This window comes from Neophocaena asiaeorientalis, unplaced genomic scaffold, assembly GCF_003031525.2.
Source record: "Neophocaena asiaeorientalis asiaeorientalis breed wild unplaced genomic scaffold, Neophocaena_asiaeorientalis_V1.1 scaffold116, whole genome shotgun sequence".
In the NCBI taxonomy this organism is placed as follows: domain Eukaryota; kingdom Metazoa; phylum Chordata; class Mammalia; order Artiodactyla; family Phocoenidae; genus Neophocaena; species Neophocaena asiaeorientalis.
The window spans coordinates 5,613,267-5,634,298 of NW_020174561.1; the positions used below are offsets into that span (position 1 = coordinate 5,613,267).

General features: G+C 36.8%; 1 protein-coding gene and 1 pseudogene across 1 annotated transcript in view; both read right to left on the reverse strand.

The window, feature by feature from the left end:
* KCND2 (potassium voltage-gated channel subfamily D member 2) overlaps window positions 1-21,032 on the reverse strand; it is a 456,340-nt gene that overhangs the window by 368,240 nt on the left and 67,068 nt on the right. The window lies entirely within an intron of this gene.
* LOC112408219 (60S ribosomal protein L28 pseudogene) lies at window positions 16,530-16,892 on the reverse strand (annotated as a pseudogene).

A 21,032-nucleotide genomic window follows, 5' to 3' on the forward strand; every position in this document is an offset into this window, starting at 1 on the left:
TAAGTCATGGCAACAGAATTGCAATTTTATGATCATCTCATTTCTTACCTACTGTCATGATTCACTACTGTAGGACCTGTGGTCATTCAAAATATACATCTAGGATGTAGGATTGCCATTACAATGTCTTAAGATGTTATATTTATAAAGACAGAGCCTACTACTTACTGTTATCCTTAAAGTAGGTACTCTCAGAAGTATAATTATAGTTTGTATGATGTTAATGGCATACCTCTGGGAGCACACATTATTTCATGGCTTTGTAAAAAATGTTATAATTATATAATCACCAGGGATGGCATTCCGTCTGCTCAGGGAGCATATAACATCTCAGCAGTTTTCCATTAGAGCATCACTGATACGGAGTTGGCATAAAGAATTAGGTGCCCTCCCTCAGTTCAAGGTTAACACATAGGAATCACAGAATTCATACTCCCATTAAGACTGGTTTGCCCTTTCTCATAACTTTTCCTCATCTAAATGAGTTATTTGATATCTTAGGAGCTCTTACCTCTAAAATATAACATTTTAAAAGCTCCCTACTGTAAGAATTTAGGAAAAACAAAAACCCAATGTTCTCCAAGTAGCTAAGTACAAATTAATTGTGCAAACTTGCTGAAGTGATAGAGACATTTTCGTTTATTGTAAGAAATTTTCATGGAGGATTTAGAAATACTATTAAGTACAAGTTCCTCAGAAATTACAAATAATGATAAAATGTGGTTTCTGCTGCATGAATTTCCTACTAGAAGATACATGTATGCCAGTGAGCTTCAATAACCAAGAAAGCAAGGCAGAGAGGGTCACTTCTTGGTTTTATTACTTTAAAAAAGCAATAATAAACTCATTATTTGTTCACATAAATAATATATTTATCATTAAAAATAACTATACTTTCTAAAATGAATTGAAAGAGTGCCTTTTTGTTTAGCATTTTTGCAAATCTCTTTAATGGCCAGTTTAATAGAAAAGAGCTGGATTCTCCTACCTGCTTTTGTATTCAATCTGTTAAGATATGTTCTTTTGGTTGAAACATATGAAGACAATTCTGCCTAACAAAGATATATATTTGGGAAAGGGTGGTGCATTTTAATAGCATTCTCAGATAACTGTGGATATGCTTCTTCGATACTATACCAAATCTTGACTAGTGGCAGTTTCTAAAAGTAGTTGCAAGGTGGAATCTGAAAGCCCATCAATGAAGTTTCCATATTCTCTTACATTAAAATCCATCCCTCTATTTTGCGCTGTGAATGGATCTTTTGCCCATGCATAATTTTGTAACACCCTGAACTGAACATTTGTGAAATATAGTACCCTGAGTTATACTCACTTTTCAAACGTTGCCACATTATATACCAAATATATAAAAAAACACATTTTCAGCATAGACCCCACCTTATCATAAAAGTCTCTAAGTACTAGGAAGCTGGAAAACTCATAGTAGTGGCTATGACAGGCTCACCTTATTTATTTTTGAGCAAATGTCTACCAAACACCCACATCTCAATAATCATAGGAGGCATGTCAATTGTTCTTTCAAAAACAATGGTATTACATTGAAAAAAGTGGCTACTTCAGTGTGCCACCTGAGCAAGTGCACAAGTGTTTCTTCTTGAGACAACCAAGAGTATTTTGTTTGAAGCAGAAGTGCTCTGTGAATATTTACCATTTCATCACACAAAATATTTAAATATTAAAACCCTCAAAGGTTGAAATTTAATAAGGTTAATAACTTTTACCACTTCCACATTCTTAACTGAAACTGGTTCTTTATTTTTATTTTTTTTTTGCGGTCCGTGGGCCTCTCACTGTTGTGGCCTCTCCCGTTGCGGAGCACAGGCTCCGGACGCGCAGGCTCAGCGGCCATGGCTCACGGGCCCAGCCGCTCCGCGGCATGTGGGATCTTCCCGGACCGGGGCATGAACCCGTGTCCCCTACATCAGCAGGCGGACTCTCAACCACTGCGCCACCAGGGAAGCCTGAATGTTTATTTTTAAACAGTGAAAATGTGGTGATGAAGAATATGAAAATTTGGTATCCCTGCCTTCATTTGTGCTAAGGCATCTCTATTCAGTATTGCTTTTGCAGCATCAGTGCAAATATCAATACTGTGAAAAGGGCAAATAGGGCTTCCCTGGTGGCGCAGTGGTTGAGAGCCTGCCTGCCGATGCAGGGGACACGGGTTCGTGCCCCGGTCTGGGAAAAAAAAAAAAAAAAAAGGGCAAATAAAGTCTTTGAATGGTATTTAGAAGGTTATACCCCATGGATTTCCTAAAAATATCTAAGAGACCCCTAGCGGGGTATGGAGCACACTTTGAGCACCCTGCACAAGCTCAAAACCCTTTCTTGAGCTCTAGACCCATATGTTCAAGGGTCCAGTAGATGTCTTATAGGCACTGCTCTTTCAAGGATCTTAACTGATTATTGGTCATATTTCTTCCTTTTCCCTCAAGCTGTTCCTCTTTCATTTCCTGTCTCTGACACCATCATTACACAAATCACTCAAGCTAAAGACCTGGGAGTCACTCTTGATTGTTTTTCTCTGTAACCCTTTATATCTAGTTAGTCACCAAGTCTGATCTCTTACATTTATTCATTTCTGTCCAACACTATTAAGATTGAGTTAGTTCAAGCCTTTAGCATCTCAAAAAACTGCCCTATAACCAGTTTTCTTCCCCTAATCTCCTCCTCCTATGCATCCTCTACTCTCCTACTAAAGTTAGCCTTTGAAAAAGCAAATTTTGATGATGCAATATGGAGAAACAGAGGTTCTGCGTCACACATACTGACCTCAATTCCTCCTCTGCCACTTCTCAGCTGAGTGACCTTGGCAAATTACTCAAGCCCTCTCTGTTATACTTTTGCCTTTGTAAAAGACAAAATTAGTAAAAGTATTTATCACATATGGTTGCAAAGACAGAATGAGATAATTCACACAGAGTGTCATCTAGATGAATTCATAGAGAGTGTTATCACATAGCCTGACATCTAGCAAGTTAGTAATAAATGCTAAGGATTATTATTTTGTCAATTCCCTCCTTAAGATTCTCCCAATTTTATTGTAAACATTATCCAACATGTCTTTCTCACTTCTAGACTATGATCTCCTTGAAGTTAGAAACTTTACCTTATCTTCACTTTATCCCAGGGCATAGCACAGCGTTTGAAACATAGTTGATGCTTAATAATTATCAGTTAATGACTGCAAAGTGTTCTCTGAATTATCCACAAGTGTAGACTTTGAATTTTTTGTCTTATGTCTCAATTCTTGAAGATTCTACCTAATTACCAGATGAAAATATACTGTAATATATAAACACATACAAGCTAAGTTATATACTAGGATTGACCTGCTGACATATTGTCCTCAATCGGCAAAATCCTAAGCCATTTTTAAAACACGTCTTCTAAAAACTTGTAAAAGCAAGTCTTAACATGTCCATTGATGGGCTTGAGGAAGGGTAGGGTGGGTCTATAAAACTCATTAAATTATATGTAATTTTTAGAGAATATCATGTATGCATGTTGGAGGGAAGAATGCATTTTGCTTTCTTCACATTCTCAAATGAGGTCTGTGATCCAGACAAGGTGAATAACCACTGATATAAAAGATGACAGAGAATATGGTACCAGGAGTTGGCTGGGTTCATGGCAGACAGGTGGAGATATATTTTTCAGCATGAAACTTTTTGGAATATGTCAGATCATACAATGAAGACAACTACCTACCAAGTGTATATTTATCTAAACATTAAAAATAAAAGTCATGAAATCCACAACCCTGAATGCAAATACCTGACCTCTAACCAATAAATAAGATCATTAAATCACAGTGTCAATGTTGCTACATGCTTCTTCACGGTCTACCTTGTGTTTGTTGCCAACACTGCAGGGGGCTTAGAGAGAGTCTGTGATAATCATAATCTTGGATTTTGTTTGTTTGTGTGTGTGTGTATGTGTATATGCATCCTCCCAATTTTTTTTTTTTTAACATCTTTATTGGGGTATAATTGCTTTACAATGGCGTGTTAGTTTCTGCTTTATAACAAAGTGAATCAGCTATACATATACATATGTTCCCATATGTCTTCCCTCTTGCGTCTCCCTCCCTCCCACTCTCCCCATCCCACCCCTCCAGGCTGTCACAAAGCACCGAGCTAATATCCCTGTGCCTTGCGGCTGCTTCCCCCTAGCTATCTACCTTACTACGTTTGTTAGTGTGTATATGTCCATGACTCTCTCTCGCCCTGTCAAAACTCACCCTTCCCCCTCCCCATATCCTCAAGTCCGTTCTCCAGTAGGTCTGCGTCTTTATTCCTGTCTTACCCCTAGGTTCTTCATGACATTTTTTTCCCTTAAATTCCATATATATGTGTTAGCATACGGTATTTGTCTTTTTCTTTCTGACTTACTTCACTCTGTATGACAGACTCTAGGTCTATCCATCTCATTACAAATAGCTCAATTTCATTTCTTTTTAAGGCTGAGTAATATTCCATTGTGTATATGTGCCACATCTTCTTTACCCATTCATCTGATGATGGGCGCTTAGGTTGTTTCCATCTCCGGGCTATTGTAAATAGAGCTGCAATGAACATTTTGGTACATGACTCTTTTTGAATTTTGGTTTTCTCAGGGTATATATGTGTATATGCATCCTCCCAATTTTTTAGGTGAGCCAATTTAAACTAATGAGTAAATTTTTAAAAGTACACATATGATACATAATGTATATAACATGATATGTACTATGAATATACATTAAAAACACATGTAACACAAAATGTAAACTGTAATATGCAATATAAAGTTTATATGATATGTAATGTATAATACAGAAAAATGTTTTCTACAAAATTATGGCTTTTCCATCATAGTAGAATAATTTGCATATTTGTAGCTAATTCACAAGATTTTTATATAAAATATAATTTGAAGCCATTACTCTCTAAAATAATGAAAAGCCATTTTTTAAAATAACTACATTTAAATATCTTTACAACAACATTTACTAGGGATATACCAGTTTAAGATAGATTTTTCTTTGATTCATTTTGGCGGTGTTACAAATTTATGTCATTTAACAGTTAAATACACAGAGTGGACCTGGGTGTATATTGCTTAAACCAGTATTTGTCAAAATATAAGTATGATTGGGACCACAATTTAGGACTTGACAATTAATTTTACTTGCAGTATATGTTAAAAAGGTGTTCAGCTACAGGCTATCATGTGAATAGAAATCTGTCCCTAAGTTGAAATTTCCTAAGGAGTTGAGGTAAGAAATAACATGGACATATTATAAGCATAAACATTCTGAAGTCAAACACACTGATTAAAAATTCACAGGATTGTCTCTAAATTATCTAATAAAATAGTCATCATGCTGAAATAATCATTATCAACTTTTCTACCTTTATTATCTGTTCTTGTCTGCTTCAGAAAAATTAGAAAATTAAATGCAAAATCTTTCCATTACTGCACTGTTAAAGCTGTAAATTTAAAAACAAATCAGACTTTCACCAAAGGACAGATCATCCAAAATGAAAATAAATAAGGAAACACAAGCTTTAAATGATATATTAAACAAGATGGACTTAGTTGATATTTATAGGACATTCCATCGAAAAACAACAGAAAGCCAGACACCATAAAATTCTTAGAGGAAAACACAGGCAGAACACTCTATGCCATAAGTCACAGCATGATCCTCTTTGACCCACCTCCTGGAGAAATGGAAATAAAAACAAAAATAAACAAATGGGACCTAATGAAACTTAAAAGCTTTTGCACAGCAAAAGAAACCATAAACAAGACGGAAATACAACCCTCAGAATGGGAGAAAATATTTGCAAACGAAGCAATTGACAAAGGATTAATCTCCAAAATTTATAAGCAGTACATACAGCTCAATATCAAAAAATCAAAAAACCCAGGCCAAAAATGGGCAGAAGACCTAAATAGACATTTCTCCAAAGAAGATATACAGATTGCCAACAAACACATGAAAGGATGCTCAACATCACTAATCATTAGGGAAATGCAAATCAAAACTACAATGAGGTATCATCTCACACCGGTCAGAATGGCCATCATCAGAAAATCTACAAACAAGGGCTTCCCTGGTGGTGCAGTGGTTAAGAGTCCGCCTGCCAATGCAGGGGACATGGGTTCATGCCCCGGTCCGGGAAGATCCCACATGCCGTGGAGCGGCTGGGCCCGTGAACCATAGCCGCTGAGCCTGCGCGTCTGGAGCCTGTGCTCCGCAACGGGAGAGGCCACAACAGTGAGAGGCCCGCGTACCGCAAAAAAAAAAAAAAAAAAATCTAGAAACAATAAATGCTGGAGAGGGTATGGAGAAAAGAGAACTCTCTTGCACTGTTGGTGGGAATGGAAATTAATACAGCCACTATAGAGAACGGTATGGAGGTTCCTTAAAAAAACTAAAAATAGAACTACCATAGACACAGCAATCCCACTACTGGGCATATACCCTGAGAAAACCATAATTCAAAAACAGTCATGTACCAAAATGTTCATTGCAGCTCTATTTACAACAGCCAGGACATGGAAGCAACCGAAGTGTCCATCAACAGATGAATGGATAAAGACGTGGCACATATATACAATGGAATATTACTCAGCCATAAAAGGGAAGGAAACTGAGTTATTTGTAGTGAGGTGGATGGACCTAGAGACTGTCATTCAGAGTTAAGTAAGTCAGAAAGAGAAAAACAAATACTGTATGCTAACACATATATATGGAATCTAAAAAAAAAAAGTGGCCATGAAGAACCTAGGGGCAAGACGGGAATAAAGATACAGACCTACTAGAGAATGGACTTGAGGATAGGGGCAGGGGGACGGGTAGGCTGTGACAAAGTGAGAGTGGCTTGGACATATATACACTACCAAACGTAAAATAGATAACTAGTGGGAAGCAGCCACATAGCACAGGGAGGGAGATCAGCTCGGTGCTTTGTGACCACCTAGAGGGGTGGGATAGAGAGGGTGGGAGGGAGGGAGATGCAAGAGCAAAGATATATGGGGACATATGTATATGTATAACTGATTCACTTTGTTATAAAGCAGAAACTAACACACCATTGTAAAGCAATTATACTCCAATAAAGATGTTAAAAAAAAGATAAAAACAAATCAGAGAATATGAAAGTTAAGATCCTCTTAGTAACATTAACTTGTCCGACATTGATTATATATAATTCCACTATTGCTGGTTAGTGTTCTAAGTGTACACTTTATTATAAGGCATAAGAAATGTAAAGAAATTAATGCTGTTATTAAAACTCTGACTTTTCACTCCCTTGAGTTATGAAGGTTGAAATCTGCAATCTTAACATTGTATTAGCATGAGATTCTGCAATCTAATGAAATAAACTGGTTGAGAAAATGGACTATGCTCACTCAGTGAAAATGCTGTCTGTTTTCTTGAATGGAGCACTTAGAGCACCTCATATAATGGTAACAGATGAAAACTTTAATAACTTAGTAGTTTTTATAAACACTGATAAAGTTACCTCATAAAACGATATTATTGTATATACCTCCAAAATCTGTAAAATAATGTTATATGAAGTTATCAAAATTCTTATCCATTAAATAATGGAGACAAATTCACATACAGTATAGTGTTATCTACCTGTCAAATATATAATTAATTCAATTACTGTTATTGCATTTGTAAAGGAACTAAAAAAGCACTTGTAGAAGGAATAATAAATAACATTAAGATCCCATTGTTCTTATGAAGTCTGTAAAGAACTACAGACTAAAAGGAATGAAAGATAGAAAAACAAACATAAATGATAAGTAAACTTTAAAATAAAAAAAATAATGAAATAAAATTAAACCCCCCAAGAGGGCCAGAGTCTTTGCAGGGTTTGTTCAGTGATACATAAAGTGTATAGAACAGTATCTGGGCTATAATAGCTGCACAGAAACATTTGTTGAATAAATTAACTTGGATGGTATCTTCAATAATACAGAAGTTCAAAAGCTCCTCTTTATAGGTAGTAAGAGTCCTTGAGAAAGGTTTAACAGCAGGGCAAATTTGAGTAACCAGCATAGCAACTATGCACTCCAAAAAAAAAAAAAGACCAGCAAAGTCAAGTATTTCCACAATGAAAATCCATCCAAGGATATTATCTGAGACTAGTGGCTGCACTTCAGGCTATTTTACTCATAGTTACCTCATGGGGATAAACATCGAAGGTAGGTGCATTAAATTCAGAAAGACACTATTAAAATGATCACATTCCCTTGGAAAGCATCATGTGTGTGGGGTGGGGGAGTAGCTCATACATGATATGGTGATGGTGGTGTTGGTGATGATGGTGGTGATGATGATGGTCTCATATTTCTCACATCACTTGAGATGTTCATCTAATTAATCCCTGAGAAGCATCAGGAGAGCGTGGTGAGTCTTCCTTAGGTGGATGCAAAAGGACAAAATTAAATATCTTAAGAGGATTGAGAAAGAGGTAATGGCAAGTAGTATAAGCCTCCCATAAATGGGAGACATGGTGAGATGTTAACAGAGTGGAATGATACCCATTCTAGAGTGGGTCAATTAAAATTATTCTTTGGAACCTGTAGCACAAATATATATGTCAACTTGTTTATTCACATATTCAACAAATATTTATTGAGTATTTGGTATATTATTATGGGCCCTCTAGGAAGGCGACACATGTTCAAGTCCTGTGATATGCCGATATGCCAGTGATATGCCAATGAGTAACGCATAGCATCTGCCTTCTAAGGATATTATAATAAACTACAGGAATTAAGAAGCAACAGTTAAAACACATAAAGTTAGAAATATACAATCTTATATTTCTAAAAAAGTACAGATATGATTAATCCCTAAACATACCTTTAATAATGGCTAAAGCACATCTATTAAGGTGCAGCAAGATAGGACCCTTTCACTTTGGTCTTTCATATTCTTTGTTAGAAAGAATGCTGGATCCAGGAGACTGCATTTACTCACAATGAGCTTGTGAGGTATGTTTTGATCAGGTTTTATGGAGGATAGAGCAGGCTGGCTGCTCTGATCTCTGTTTATATCAGAGGAACTATGTCTCAGCTACCTTGCATGTACAAAAATGGTTAGTGCTAAATTCCTGACTCAGATAAGACCTGACCTTTATCTCACAAGATATATATTATCTTTGTCAAGGCACATGAGCCCACTTTGTTTGGTTCTAAATTGATAGCCTTTTCAATTTTTAATATCATTTGAACAACAAAATAATCATTAGAGGCTTTAGTAACATAATCAGCAATGGCTTCTTAAAGTTCGATTCAGAAAGACCTCCAAGAGCTGCCAGCATCCCCAGAAGCCATGCCTCTGTTAGCCCTTTTAGGGAGGTGTCTTAGTCTGTTAAGGCTGCTATAACAAAATACCACAGACTGGGTGGCTTATTACAACAAAAATTTATTTCTCACAGTTCACTCGTTATCTGGTGAGAGCCTGCCTTCTGGTTCAGAGATGGCACCTTCTAGATGTAACCTCACGTGGTGGAAGGGGCAAACTAGTTCTCTGGGGTATCTTTTTATAAGGGCTCTACCATCAAGACCTAATCACCTTCCAAATGCCCCACCTCCTTATACCAATCCCCTTGAGAGTTAGGATTCCAACAAAGGAATTCTGTGAAGGGACACAAACATTCGGTCCATAACAGGAGGAAAACTGTGGCCAGACTCATCTGTAACAATCACTTCATTCTGTAGAATGGTGGTTTGCAGGACACCTAAGAGAAATCTTCACCATATTTGAAATCAAAGACACAGCATTATAGTGTTCAATAATTTCCTATTTATCTTCATCTAGAAAATGTACTTTTTAGTGTCCAACATGAGAGCTTCCTTCTTGAGCTTACTCAGCTCCTTAATGCAGTTGCTGCTGAGTTTGCAAATCCACATAAGTGAAGGGCCCAGATGCAGAAGTTAAAAAGCTGGGTAAGAATGAGGCCTCTTTGTTTTCAACTGTATATACACAGCCCAAAACCTGTTAGGACTACTTGAGTATTTTAAGGGCTGGAAGACCCTGATAATAAGTTTAAGAACTATTTACTGGAAGACCAAAAAAAGGCTTGGAAAATCTTCAAAGCAACAGATCATATAGATGCTAGTTAACATTTTTGAGTTTACACCCTCTTAGAAACAACTTATTCAAAACAATGTAAAGATCTGGACTTAACTACTTGGGTAAATGTCGCTCATACTACAGTTTCAATGAAAAATAGTTATGGGACACTGAAGGCCACAAACATATTTCATCCAGTTTTATTGCCTCACATTTCCCCATTGAACTATGTCTTTGAGGGAAAGAACTATGTGGGAAATAACCTCTCATATCCTCCTCTTTTCCAGAGCAGAGCAAAAATAGCACTTAGCATGTACAACAGAAATGACAGCTCTTATTAATAATGCTCATATCAGTCAGTGAAATATCTAAAAGAAGTTTCTCTCACATTTTCATCAAGACAGTGTGCTAGATTACATAAGAGAGAGACCAGTCAGGCAGGAGCAGTATAAAGAAATTTAGAAAGAGAAAGACAGAAACAGAGAAGAGAGATTGAGAAAGAGAGATGAGAAAAAGAGAGATAAAGGCAGAAAATTCTGAAGAAACTACTTACTTTCATAATAAATATACATTTTTCTCATATTTGGAAAAGTTAAAATTTTACAGTTGAAATTGTCTTTTCATTTTTATTAGATATGGCATGGGACAACATAGTCTGTTCTGGGTTTATGGACTTGAAAGCCATAATCTCAGCCTTGTCAAGATAAGCATTAACAACTAATATTTTAAAATAGAATTAATTAGTGACTCACACTCTCATTTTCCTTCCAGGACAAAGACTCTTCTTCCCTATTCCACTAACATCTCAGCTACTGGATTTCCTCTGATTTTTTTCAAAAAACATTTTGAGTGACACAATCAACAGAGTGAAAAGGCAACCTAAAGAATGGTGGAAAATATTTGCAAATCATATATCTAAAAGCTGTTAATATTTAGAATATATAGAGAACTAAAACCAACAACAAAACCCCTAAATAACTCAATTAAAAAATGGGCAAAGAACTTGAATAGACATTTTTTTCACCGAATATTATAAATATGAAAACATGGAGCATATGAAAACATGCTCAACATCACTAATTGTTGGAAAAATGCAAATCAAAACCACAATGAGATACCACTTATACCCGTCAGGATGGCTACGATCAGAAAAACATAAAATAATCAATGTTAGGGAGAATGTGGAGGAATTGGAACTCTTCTGCACTGCTGGTGGAAATGTAAAATGGTGCAGCCACTATGGAAAACAGTATAGTGATTCTTCAAAAAATTAAAAATAGAATTACCATATATTCAGCAATTCCATTTCTGGGTGTATATCCAAATGAACTGAAAGTAGGGTCTCTAAGAGATATCTGTACACGTATGTTCATAGCAGCAATATTCATAACAGTTAAAAGGTAGAAATGTCCATGGATGTATGAATGGTTATATAAAATGTGGTATATACATACAATAGAATATTATTCAGCCTTTAAAGGAAGGACATTCTGACCACATGGCTGAACTTTGAAGACATCATGCTAAGAGAAATAAGCCAATTAAAAAATATTTTATGGGTCTTCCCTGGTGGCACAGTGGTTGAGAGTCCGCCCGCCGAAGCAGGGGACACAGGTTCGTGCCCCGGTCCGGGAAGATCCAACATGCCGCGGAGCGGCTGGGCCCGTGAGCCATGGCCGCTGAGCCTGCGCGTCTGGAGCCTGTGCTCCGCAACGGGAGAGGCCACAACAGTGAGAAGCCCGCGTACCGACAAAAAAAAAAAAAAAATTGTATGATTCCACTTACACAAGAGACCTAGAATAGTCAAATTCATAGAAAGTAGCATGGTGGTTACTACAGAACGGAGGAGAGGAAAACTGGGAGTTGTTGTTGTTTAAATTTTTTAAATTTAATTAATTTTTTTATACAGCAGGTTCTTATTAGTTATCTGTTTTATACATATTAGTGTATATACATCAATCCCAATCTCCCAATTCATCCCACCACCACCACCCCCCTGCCACTTTCCCCTACTGGTGTCCATAAGTTTGTTCTCTATATGTGTCTCTATTTCTGCCCTGCAAACTGGTTCATCTGTACAATTTTTCTAGATTCCACATATACGTGTTAAAATACATTTGTTTTTCTCTTTCTGACTTACATCACTCTGTATGACAGTCTCTAGATCCATCCACATCTCTACAAATGACCCAATTTCATTCCTTTTTATGGCTGAGTAATATTCCATTGTATATATGTACCACATCTTCTTTACACCCATTCGTCTATCGATGGGCATTTAGGGGGAGTTATTTAATAGATATAGAGTTTGTTTTGCAAGATGAAAAGGTTCTGGAGATTGGCTGCACAATAATTTAAATATATTTAACAATACTGAATTACACACTTAAAAATGGTTATGATAAATTTAATGTAATATGTATTCTACCACAATTAAAAATAATCCAGACTTTAGTAAAAAAAAATTTGTAAGGTCTCAATCTTACAACTTATGTGGCAGAAAAGCATACTGCCAGGTGAAAAATATATATGACCAATTATGTTCAAATAGGGTCGAAGGGATCAATCAAATGCTCATTCCTCAAATTTTAGTACTTTTCATCAAGCCAGTTATCCTGTTTTAAGCATCTGAACTATACTGTTTTGGTCCTCCAAAGATTCTCTCAGAAATATCTGCATAAAATTATGCATTTTTTAAGAGAAAGTTCTGCTTATTTCTCTTTTAATCTTTGATCTATTCATACTTTAAGATCAATTCAACATTTCTTACCCTGTGGGGGGTCTTCTCTCTATGACTGTGCTGAACACTCTTTCCTGTGGGCTACCATTATGGCTTACAAGTAACTCATTTATTGAATTTACTGCCCAATTACCTTTTTCCTATCTGTGAGCTCCTTAAGGGTAAGCATGCTTCCTCTTCATCTATGTGTCCCAAGAACTCAGCAGAGAGCCAGGCAAGAAATAAAAGTTTAGTATTTATTTATGGCATAATGGTGAAGCTAACTCTTGTAAAACCATCTTATTAAATAATTGAGAAATTAGTTCCTCTTAGAGATCAGAACTATGGGGGGATAAAAGCCCACTTGCTCCTTCTTACTAAATATTATTTTACCAAAAAATAAAATATAATTTTGTTTTTCTTTTTGATTTGAATATCAAGAAACTAAATGCCAAAAGTTTGTCCTAAATAAAAGTTTACCCCTAGCATTAGTAACCTAATATGAGTAATCTGGTATTATTACACCAATACCCCATCCTGTCTTATCCTTGCATCCATGCTACTGTAGCATTATCTTGTTATAAACTATCTCAAGTCTATTTCGGAAGGAAGTGAGATATGATTAAAATATGTAAAATATGCAATATAAAGCTAAATATGAAGGTGCTGCTTCAAAGTTGTCTTTAGTTTCTTTCCTTTGTTCCGTGAATAATGTCTCCCACATTTCCGTAGAATCCTAAACAGCTGCGCTCTCATTACTGCAATATCTGTTCTTATATGCTTTATCTTGTCTGGTTCAGTTCTGAGTAGGCGGTATAGTCTGTTCTCCATAATTTGTTTTCTAATGTATATCCACTTGTGTGTCACATTAGTTATTCTATTTTTCCTTAATCTGCAGCTAAATTAAGCTATTTTTCAAAGTAATACGACAACCTAGTGAAGACCCTTTCTATGGAAGATATGCACACTTTAGTTGGTATAATTAAGACAACAGAAAATATGATTTCCTTCGATAACAATCTTAAACTGTAGAATTTAGGAGATCTATATCTAGATTTAGATTTAGGATAAACTGTGATGCTTTAGAAAAGTCTTTTGACTCCTTAGGACTCGATTACCTCAAAAGTTCTTTCCAAGTCTAAAATTATGGATCTATCAGTAATGTCTAGAATGATAGTTGAGGTTCTAAGCCCTTGCCTGGAAATAAGCATAAGCACTCACCAGTGTATACAATGCTTTCTATAAAAAGAAGCTACTCTGAATATCATGTTAAAATACTTCTTTATTCAGATTAACATAAAATAAAAGATTCGAACTGTAGAATGCCAGATTATGCTTGCATTTGCTATGAACTTCTTAAGTAAGTATATTGTCAACATTATACTACTTTCAATACAACATAGTTGCAAATATGGCTTCTCAATAATCACACAATTTCTCATCTTGGTATCCAGTACGGACATTAGTCTGGTCCAACTTACATATCCAATCAATATATGAGGATATCTTATGCCTTAGTAATTAAAGCCAATTCCCCCACAGACTAATTTCATCGCTGAAATATACTGCAAGTTTATTCCTACTCTCACTGTTATTTGCTCCTTGAAAAACATATCAGACCCTTTCCTGACAAACCAAATACCCTGAGTTTTGCAAGGCCTACCTGGATCGTTCATATCTTCTGTGAAGCATTATCGGGCTATCTGGTACTCAGACAGCTTAAAATGACCTATCCATTTTCTACATTTTTGTAGTACCACAGAATTCATACCTAACTTCTAATTTAACACCTAGTAATACATCAACTCCAGAACAGAGGAGCTAGTTCATCCATAAGCACATATCCTCCTTCTTGCCACACGTTTAGACTGCATTGCCCAACCTCTTTGCATCTGGGTGAACCTTATGACTAGTTCTGGCCAATGCCATGTGGGCAAATACGACGTTCAACTACTCTGATGCCTGGCCTATGAAACTTTTAAAATCTTTCATGCACTTTTCTCCTTTGTACTTTTCTTCTGGCTGTACACAGAGGATTCAATAAGGACTATAAGCTTCTAGGTGATCACAAAGGTCCTAAGTACCTCCATGAATGAAGGGATGGAATGAAGCTCCTCTCTCTGCCCCAATATACAACTTTATATGGTACCCTTGTTTTTCTCGGGTCGTTTTTTACTTCCCTCATTGACCATAAATGACTGAGAATATATCTCAATGCTTTTTGGAATTCTGTATATAAGCAAATACAATTATTTAATAACATTCATTCAACATAAGCTTTTTTTTTTTTTTTTTTGCGGTATGTGGGCCTCTCACTGCTGTGGCCTCTCGCGTTGTGGAGCACAGGCTCTGGACGCGCAGGCTCAGTGGCCATGGCTCACGGGCCCAGCCGCTCCGCGGCATGTGGGATCTTTCCGGACCGGGGCACGGACCCGTGTCCCCTGCATCGGCAGGCGGACTCTCAACCACTGCGCCACCAGGGAAGCCCAACATGAGCATATTTTAATAGAAAATGCATATTGTCTTTAGATTTATACTCTCATCGTTCAATAATATGCATTCCATATTCATAAAATATTCTAAATATTTAATTATTTTTAAAAATTGCATACTATTCAATGATCATGCTAATCATATATTTGTATAATTTTAAAAAGTAAAACAAAAAATTAACGCTTTAGTATTCACTATGAAAGAGAATAATGGCCAGATTTACTTCTGATTGGTGTTCTCTGTAGGTGCTATAATAAGTAATATAAAGCTAGAAATTGAAAAAAGAAAATCTGTAAGAGTCCATGAACACATTCTCAAGTCACTGAAATAACACACAGTTGGTGTATGAATGAGTTCATGAATCATTTATCAGCGGTGACAGAAATAGAAATTATTTCCCTCAGAAATCTATCTTTGTTACTGTACCCTGTAAATATGTTCAATATTTGAATCTCTACTTTTAGGGGGAACTAACATTAATTGAAGGCTTATTCTGTGCCAGGTGCTTTACATAAATCATTGTACTTACCCCTCACAACAACTCCTTGAGGTAGTTATTTTTATCCCCATTGCAGAGATGAAATACCTTAATGAAGAAAGAACGCAGCTCACAAATGGCAGAGCCCTGACTGGAACCCACACCTGCCTTATTCTTTCATACTTTTTCTCTCTAACACAGAATTCTCTCTAGCATCTCTCATCTAGGTACTTTTTCATGACACTTTGTGTCTAAAGTACTTTACTTCTCTATTCTAAATATCAACATAAAAGTTCAACCAGTTATAATTATTTAGTGAGTGTCAACGCTATGCTAGACAGAATAAAGTTTTAAAACTCATGTAAGAGTTTGCCGTTTATGAAAGGTCACATTGAAAGATGTCCACTTCCATTATAGATGATCCTTTCTATACCATTTTTCTCCTCTCCTCCCTGTAAATCCTGTTTTTTAATCTCCTGTCACCATTTTATACTGCTCATTTTCTTCATTGTTGAAGTCACTTAATAACCTTGAAATTAACTCTTCCAAGTTTCCCAACTATTTTAGCTCTGGCCTAACGGTCACTCTTTCCAACATGACTCTTTTTTTCTTTTTTCCTTTTTTTTTTTTTTTTTAGGCAAGTCAGCTGACAGCTTTACTGCATTGGGGAAGTGGATAGATCGCTCAGGAGCTCTTCGTGGGGCGAGTCCGCTTTCTCTTCGCCATCACAGGCTTCTGGCTGCGCAGGCCTGCCGGATGGCGGCCACGCGCAAACCCGGGCGGTACTTGTTCTTTCGGATCACGTGCCGGATGCTGCCGAGGGCGGCCCGGGCATTCTTGTTGATGGTGGTCCGCATGTTGGAAGTGGCTGCCTTTCGCTGACTGGATCTCCGCTTTATGACCACCACGACCCCTTTGCCGTCTGCCGCCAGCTCCACGCCCACAGTCCGGCGGTGAATGAACCTGTTGTACCGGAAGGAGCTGCAGGCCTTCAGGTTATTGTGCTCGGTGCTATACGTCTGCTTGTTCCTCTTGATCAAGAAGCTGGAGCAGTTCAGCATGATCATCCACTGCAGATGCGCTGACATGGCAGCAGCTCCTCTCGTGGCGGCGGCCGGATACGCTCCAACATGACTCTTGATTTAATTGACAACTTCAATATATACATGTATGATCCTTCCTGACATGTGGCCTCGTGATTGCTTAATCTTCTTCCCTCTAAATATCTTGTCTTCCCTATTATCTCAGCCAATTAACTGCCTGGCCATTTCTAGACCTATTCATTGTTAGTAATGCCCATACTTTCACAATTCTGTTTCATGCAGCCTCAGTTCTCCGACCATCATCTCCTCTCTTTCCAGCTCATTTGCTGCAGTATCTCAACCTTAACAGTCATATGCCCACTGGGACCTTCAATCTATTGAAGGACACACATCTCAGTCCATCAACTCCCTTCACTAGGCAAAATTACAATTCGGCTTGGATTTAAATCTCTTCAACACCTACACTTGTACAGTTAAATATGCATGTAGAAACACACAGCAACTCTGAATGATCTCACTTCAAAAATTCAATTTGAAAAAGTGTTGGAGGACTCTGAAGGTTGCCCACAATCATACTATATATTTCCCTAGTACATGTACTTTCCACTCTCCTTGAGGATGATTTCATACCTTCTCCTTTCTTCTTAAATTTCTAACACCTCCATACTAATACTCCCAGTTGATGGCTTTGCTTTGTCTCCACTGAGAAAACTGAAGCAACTAGAAGGAATCTCCAGAAACTCTCACAGCGACATGTATTCACCCACAATTGAACCCGTATACTTTGCTTTCTCTCAAGTTTCTGGATAAGGACTATTTACTCCTCTCTAAAACCTTCCCTTGTGCACTAAATACAATTTCCATCACCTATCCAAGAACTGCACAATGGAATTGATTCCCTTTTCTCTGTATTATTAATTTTTTATTATGTAGTAGAGAAAATCACCACCAGCAAAAATGTTATTTTTCTCCCATTTTAAAAGAATCATCTTTTAAACCCCGTTTCACCTACCAGCTACAACTGATTATCTTCTCCCTTCTGCAGCAAAATATCTTCAGATATTTGACTATACCCAGTAATATCAATTCCATTTCTCCTAATGCTCCTTAATCCTCTCCAGTCAGATTTGCCCCCTGATCATTACACCAAAACTATTCATGTCAAGATCACCAATTACCTCCAAATTGCTAAATCCAATGGTCACTTTTCAGTTCTTATCAACATCAAGTATATTGTCCTTGACATATTTTCTTCACTTTGCTTCCATGATACCACACTCTTGATTCTCTTCTAACAATATTATTTTTACATCTCAATCTTCTTTGTTGGTTTCTCCTCCTCTTCCAGACCTCTTAATGTTGGAGTTCCCTAGATCTCAGTCCTTTATTCTCTCCCTCTCCTCTGTCTGCATCCACTACACCATGGCCTCAATCAGCATATACATTTTAATAACAGCAGCCATGTCACCCGAATTTAAACTTCTTTCCCAGACATGTTTTCTGAACTTCAAACTCCTATACACAACTGCCTACCTGCCAGATGCATTGAGTTGCCAAATAGATATCTCCCACTGACTTGCCCAAAACTGAACTTCTCATTCCCGTCCTCCTGCAAACCTATTCCACTCAGTCTGTTTTGTTTTTTCATTTAAATGGATGACCCATCCTTTCAGTTGCTTTCAGACAAAAATCTCGGCTTCTTTCCAGATTTTTCCCTTCTCACATCCATATCCAATTTTTGGGAAATCCTGTTGTAATATCTTAAAATATATCCAGTACCTAATCATTTCTCACAATTCTCATTGCTACCACCTTGATACCAAGCCACGATTATTATTATTCCAGTGATTACTGAAATCATCTCTTAACTGGTTTTCCTGCTTCCATCTATGTGCAAATGATTTCAACACAACAGCCAGTGATCCTTGTCAAATCTAAATCATATCAAATCTCTCCTCTGCTCCAAACCCTCTACCAGTTCCTCTTCTTAGAGTGAAACTCAAGTCATTACAAGCACCAACAAGGCACTGCAAGATCAGGCTCCACTTCCTTTCTGATCTAATTGTTCCCTCACTCATTCACCTCCAGCCACCTGAACTCCTTACTGAACACACCAGACATACTTATGCTCTAAAAGCTTTCACTAGCATAACTCTTTCTTGGGATGTTGTCCTCCAGATATGTGCTTGCCTATGGCCCTGAACCACATCAAGTCTTTGTTCAGATAACATCTTCTCAATGACATCAATTTTCACCATTTAAGTGAAAAATGCAACCCGACCCCCTTCTCCTTAGCGCTGCTTTGTTTTCTATAGCATTTATTACTTTCTCTTATCTAAATATTTTGTGTGTGTCTGTATGTATGTGTGTTCCCCTAATGTAACCCTAGTGCCTAGAATAGTAGACACATGGTATGTGCTCAATTAATATATAAAACAATAAATGGATCAAATAATGAAGTATAAGCTTATCAAACCTACACCCTACACACACACACACACACAGAGCTCTAAAGAGAACTGGAAATTTATCCTTTATAATTGAAATACGATGATAATATACATCTAAATGATAATTAATAATTCTATATACAAAATAATAGAGTCTCAAAATTGTGAAGAACCTTAAAGCTCATACAATCCAGTCACGTATGTGATGTTTATGTTTCTTCTACATGTTTTCCCATAATAATTCTCTAGTCTATTCCTGAATACTGCAGTGATGGAGGACCTTTTGCATAATTTGCAATGAGACAACTGAAATTCAAGGTTAGTTAATGTTGCTTCATATTTTACAGCAATTAAAGACAGTAGGAATGATAAAATCTGAAACCAGGTCTCTTGCCTGCTAGTACCCTTCATTACACTCAACTCTGTATAGAAAACCTTTAGTGCATTTAAATATATGTTTACTGAATAAACCAAATGACTTCTTTAAAACTGGCAGTTACAAAATTTTTATATAATTGCAGTCAATTTAAAAACATTATCAAGAGTCTACATATGTAGATAACCCTCAAAAAAAAAACTTGAAAAACACTCACTCATTTTAAAATTGAAATTCTTTTGTAAGTTTTCTCATTATCAGGCAATGAGGTTGATAAAGTAGCATCAAGTGATATTAAGCCTAGGGAAAGAGAATTCACAAAATATCTGAGGTAGAGAATTCCACTGGTAACTTCAAAACACCACTATACTACGCTCTAAGAAATCTGCCTTCACGTTAGAAAGAAGACAAAAATGAAAGCAAGAACAGAAATAATGTAGATAAAACAAAGCCCTTTAAAGCTTCCCTCCCAAAATAACTCAAGCAAAGATTGACTCTATCACTTAGAAAAGTCACTGTACGTTCTACTACTAGGTGAGTAGAAAGAGGTACTAAAAAGAAACAAAACCCACAGAGTATGTCTGAACTGTGAGTTTTTCATATTTTAATTATGTTTTGGAACTCTGCTCACCATAGCATGCTGTGATACAAAGGAAGAAAAACTAATAAATTATAAGAGTCAATGAAATGGTCATAATTAGGGTGTCTAAAGACAACACAGCCATCACGAATAACAAAGTGCTCAGTGGTGTCATTAAACTGTTTAAATTTCTAAAGATCTTCCCGTCAGAGTTCTTCTGTAAAGATGTTATACTTAACGGATAAAAGGACAATTTTTATTACTGTGAGACTCTGAAGTGTAAAACAGCTTGACATTTTTGATGCACCAAGTCACAGCATATCATGCTCAAATAGACTTTATTCTGTGCAGCTCAATTATATACACTACCAAATGTAAAATAGATAGGTAGTGGGAAGCAGCCGCATAGCACAGGGAGATCAGCTCGGTGCTTTGTGACCTCCTAGAGGGGTGGGGTAGGGAGGGTGGGAGGGAGACACAAGAGGGAGGAGATATGGGGATATATGTATATGTATAACTGATTCACTTTGTTATAAAGCAGAAACTAACACACCATTGTAAAGCAATTATACTCCAATAAAGATGTTAAAAAAAAAAACTTTTAAAACTTCAAAAGAACACAGTGTCTTAGAATCATTTCTCAGAAGGAGCAAATTCTTGTTACCATGTTAGAAAATGGAAAAACTTTTGTTTTTAAAACAAAAACCACACCACATTAAAATATTTGTAAACTGATTCTCTCAAGTATTTTTCCTCCAAAGACTCTTTTTATCTACTTG